Raw genomic sequence first — 4942 nt, forward strand, 5'->3', positions numbered from 1 at the left:
TTTTTTTGTGATTGATCTCATTGAATATTGCACCTGGGAGGCAGTATGTTTTAATTTTCTTACGACGAGTCGACACAAGCATTCTTATCCTATTACAAGTCCCCTTAGGACTCGAGACTCAGCGGTCAGTCAGCTACATTCATTATCGTACTACATTTGATGAATCGTCCCGTACTAACGCAGGCCGGGGTGTCACAGTCGGTCCCCAGGGCCAGACAGACGGCGACGATCTAGTACCAGTGGAAGGGAGAGAAGAAGCTGACCACCACCTGGGAGCTCCTCGGAAGACGGCCCAACTGGGGTCCCTGAAACTGAAGGAGGGCATACTCTGCCTTCAGTCTAACAATTAAGAAAGGAGCTACGATGATCCAGAGCAGGAGGTGTGCGAAATATTGTGAACTTGTAGTAAACATTTGTATGGTTCATATAACTAAGTTATGTTTTAGTAAAATTGTAGATGGATCAGGATCAGTTACTTTGATTTTCCATCTGACCTTATCTGATTTGTTAAAAAACATCACACTGGATAGGAATAACTCAGTTCTGCAAGATAGAAATGGTGCTGATGAAATGTAAAATGAATCCACTTCAATTGGAACAAAGAACACAGTGAAGATGCAAATTGTATTGTGAGTAATTTTTAAATGAAGTGGCAAAATACCTTAGGAAAAAGAATAGTAACTTATTGAAAAGAGGTAGAACTGCATTTTGTCTGCAATATTATCATTTTTATACACTGTTTATTTTTGAGATATTATTGAAATAAATTTTCCAACAGAAAGACTAAAGCATGTTTGTATGACTTGCAGCGTAGGGCCAGTGTGGCCTCCTCTACGTCCGCTGCGAAGCTTTAACACCAGGACTGAAGCACAGGGAGTCATTACAGCTTGTTCTACTCGTCCTGCGAACATGAGCGGTCGTGGCAAAGGAGGCAAGGGACTCGGGGAAGGAGGCGCCAAGCGCCACCGCAAAGTTCTCCGCGATAACATCCAGGGAATCACCAAGCCCGCTATCCGCCGTCTGGCTCGCCGTGGCGGTGTGAAGCGTATCTCAGGTCTGATCTACGAGGAGACCCGCGGTGTTCTCAAGGTGTTCTTGGAGAACGTGATCCGTGATGCCGTCACCCGCACCAAGCTCAGAGCTATGCTCTGAATTGATTTAGTATTCTATTATTTAATGTCAAACATGGATGACTTATGAATTCCGTATTAGATGAAGCTGCAGCTTTATATTTATGCTTTGCTTCCTATGAATCGATTCTATTCAATGTCAAACATGGATATAGATAAGTGGAGTATTTCTTGTATATGCGCCGTATTTGTTTTGTTTATGTTTCCCATAAATTGAAAACCAAATAAACATATGCAGAGATTAAGAAGAAACAGTCTTTATTTATCACGCAACACACACATGCTGGCCGGTGAAATGGATTCTCTGCTTTTGACCCATCCTGGCTTGTCCTTCCTCTGGGGGCACAGCCAGGAGCAGTGGGCAGCATATGTGGACGCGCCCGGGGGACCAGGTGATAAATGTCCATTGCTGGTCAGACAATGATGGGTGCATGTTTTTGGGTCCTTACTGACGTGAGGTGGAGGAAACCCCATGTGAGCACGGGGAGAACATGCAAACTCCACACAGAAAGGCTCCCATTTGGGAGATAACCCACCAGAGCACAAGGCCAACAGCGCCCCAGGCGGGAATTGAACCCAGGAGCTTCTTGCTGTGAGGCAGCAGTGCAATGCACTGCGCCACCGTGCCACTAAATATATATATATTCCTATAGATATATAGGAATCCATGTTGGTTGAACAATACAGGTATAAACTTATATTTAATAGCTGATAATTAATATTTATGAATTAATATAACAAAATCTAGAGTAATCATTGTATGAAATGTAATCTTTACTGGTGTGTTCATAATATATTTATAAACATACAAGAATGAATAATGCACTTGTATCATGTGACTTTTGAGAAATTGAAAAGCCTTTGTGAGCCTTTTGAATATCACTAAATTGTATTAATATTTTTTATTCAAAAAATTCACATCGTTTTACGCTATTGAACATGACATACCGACAAGCACAACGTGGGATTGTGCAAACAATGTGCAACCATTATCGGATCGACCACCTTTGTGTCACCTTTATAATGAATTCATATCTTTGAAGACTGTGTGGTGGCCCTTAAAAGAGGCGTTTGTGTTGAAGTGCGGCGCGTGTGTCTAGGCGCACTCTCCCCGGATGCGGCGGGCCAGCTGGATGTCCTTGGGCACGAGTGACTCTTGGCGTGGATGGCGCACAGGCTGGTGTCCTCGAATAGGCCGACCAGGTAAGCCTCGCTGGCCTCCTGAAGAGCCATGACAGCGGAGCTCTGGAAGCGCAGGTCGGTCTTGAAGTCCTGAGCGATCTCTCTGACCAGGCGCTGGAAGGGCAGCTTGCGGATGAGCAGCTCGGTGGATTTCTGATAACGACGGATCTCTCTGAGAGCCACGGTACTGGGCCTGTAACGGTGAGGCTTCTTGACTCGCTTGGCGCTATTACGGGCAGCTTTGGTTGCAAGTTGCTTCCTGGGAGCCTTCCCCCCCGGTGGATTTACGGGCGGTCCGCTTGGTTCTGGCCATCGCTCAGGCTACTCTCAACTGGTTTAGGAACAAGAATGAATCGCAGCGGTGGAGCTCAGATACATATATAGTCCCTTCTGCGCTCGTGCTGTGTGCTGATTGGTCCATGGCGGTTGTCACGTGACCATGATTCATGAAAGTTCCGCCAAAACATTTTGAATGGTTGACGTTTTTTATTAGTTCATGGAGTTATTTTCAATAAACACTGATGATATATTTATATGCTAAATATGTGTCATGGAGTAGAGAAAATATGTATTATAATATAATGTAATTTTAAAAATATATATATGAAGTGAAATCTTATACTATCACATCAACATAAATAACTGAAATGAATAATTAAATGAATGAACATTTAATTTTTATTTTAAAGTTTATAAATATATATTATTTAAAAACGTTTTTTTATTATATATATATCTATATATATAAGAACATAATTGATATTATTATTATGTATTAGCAGTGGAATATGTTTATTATGAGTAAAAACTGTCAAGTATTATTATATTATAATTATTTTGATGATTCTCTCTACAGGCTCCACGTCAGTGTTGAGCCACCAATGAGTGTTATTTTCTTTTGAATATGGATTTATTATTATTATTGTTTCTAAAATGCCAATTTTTCCATCGATAGTTGTCGAAGACGTGCTCTCTATGAGGGTGTGGAAGGCTCTGAAAAGAGCCTTTGTGGGTCCAACGGGACGGAATGAATTTATTTCTTCTTTGGAGCTGTCTTCCTTGCTGCTTTGGGCTTTGGGCTTTGGACTTTGGGCTTTGGGCTGCTTTGGGCTGCTTTGGGATTAGCTGCCTCAGCAGTACACGGGATGGGATAAGGGGTCTGGCAGAGCAATTGGATAAAAGTAGTTTGATGACGTAGCAAATTCGAATGGCATTGGATATGTTGCTCGCTTAAGATGGTGGTATTTGTAAGATGTTTGGCGACGTATGTTGTACTTTCATCCCAAACAACACTGCTCCTGACGGCAGAGTGACCAAAGCATTTGTTGGACTGACAGCCTTGTCTGAGGAGATGACCGAAAATGCAGGGATAGATAATCTATTCACCAAATGTCTAGAGAGCATGTTTGGTAAATGGAGTGGCATGTTACAATCAATCCTTATATCATTAGCAGTAATTATTGCAATTATAGCTACGTGTGGTTGTTGTTGTATTCCATGCATTGGAGGGTTGTCTCAAAGACTCATAGAGAACGCCATGACTAAAACTATGCTGTACACACAAGTTCTTAATGATGACAACAATTGAATGATGAAAACAAACAATGACAGTACAAATGCAAATTATGAATTTATGATGAAACCCAATCAGGAGGATTTTAATGATCTAACCCCTGTTCAGGATATGCTCAAGATTGCAGGTTCAGATGTCGACCTCAACTTTGCTGGAGTCTGATGGCCAAAAACGAAAGTTGACGCAAACCACACCAATGGAAATTCTTGTAATGACACAAAAGTTTAATTACATAACAGGTTTTGATGATGACGATGACGTCCTCCGCTTCGTCTGACGACTGGACAGTTGAAATAGGATGCTAAAGGCAATGCACGGGCCGGGGCACGTCTTCAGCAGCTCTCCATTCCCATATTACCCACTCCGTTATTAATGCAATGGGTAGAGAAAAAAGTGATTTTGTGTCAATCAGTTTCTGATGAAAAGTGCATTGATGTTCTGACTTGAAGGTTTTTGACCCCATTTTTGTGAATGTAGCTATGGCCAAGACCAAAGAGCTGTCAAAGGACACCAGAAACAAAATTGTAGACCTGCACCAGGCTGGGAAAACTGAATCTGCATAGGTAAGCAGCTTGTTGTGAAGAAATCAACTGTGGGAGCAATTATTAGAAAATGGAAGACATACAAGACCACTGATAATCTCCCTCGATCAGGGGCTCCACGCAAGATCTCACCCCGTGGGGTCAAAATGATCACAAGAATGGTGAGCAAACATCCCAGAACCACACGGGGGGACCTAGTGAATGACCTGCAGAGCGCTGGGACCAAAGTAACAAAGGCTACCATCAGTAACACACTACGCCGCCAGGGACTCAAATCCTGCAGTGCCAGACGTGTCCCCCTGATTAAACCAGTACATGTCCAGGCCCGTCTGAAGTTTGCTAGAGAGCATTTGGATGATCCAGAAGAGGATTGGGAGAATGTCATATGGTCAGATGAAACCAAAATATAACTTTTTGGTAAAAACTCAACTTCTCGTGTTTGGAGGATAAAGAAAGCTGAGTTGCATCCAAAGAACACCATACCTACTGTGAAGCATAGGGGTGGAAACATCATG

The 4942-nt window shown here is 42.4% G+C and overlaps 1 pseudogene across 1 annotated transcript; it reads right to left on the reverse strand.

Annotated features, from left to right (window-relative positions):
* Positions 1-2226: 2226 nt before the first annotated feature.
* Positions 2227-2625, reverse strand: LOC307247649 (histone H3.2-like; annotated as a pseudogene). The gene has a single exon. The product of its transcript is annotated as a histone H3.2-like (transcript).
* Between the last annotated feature and the right edge of the window lie 2317 nt (positions 2626-4942).

The sequence above is a fragment of the Zeus faber genome (assembly GCF_960531495.2).
Source record: "Zeus faber genome assembly, contig: SCAFFOLD_58, whole genome shotgun sequence".
NCBI classification, from domain to species: Eukaryota; Metazoa; Chordata; class Actinopteri; order Zeiformes; family Zeidae; genus Zeus; species Zeus faber.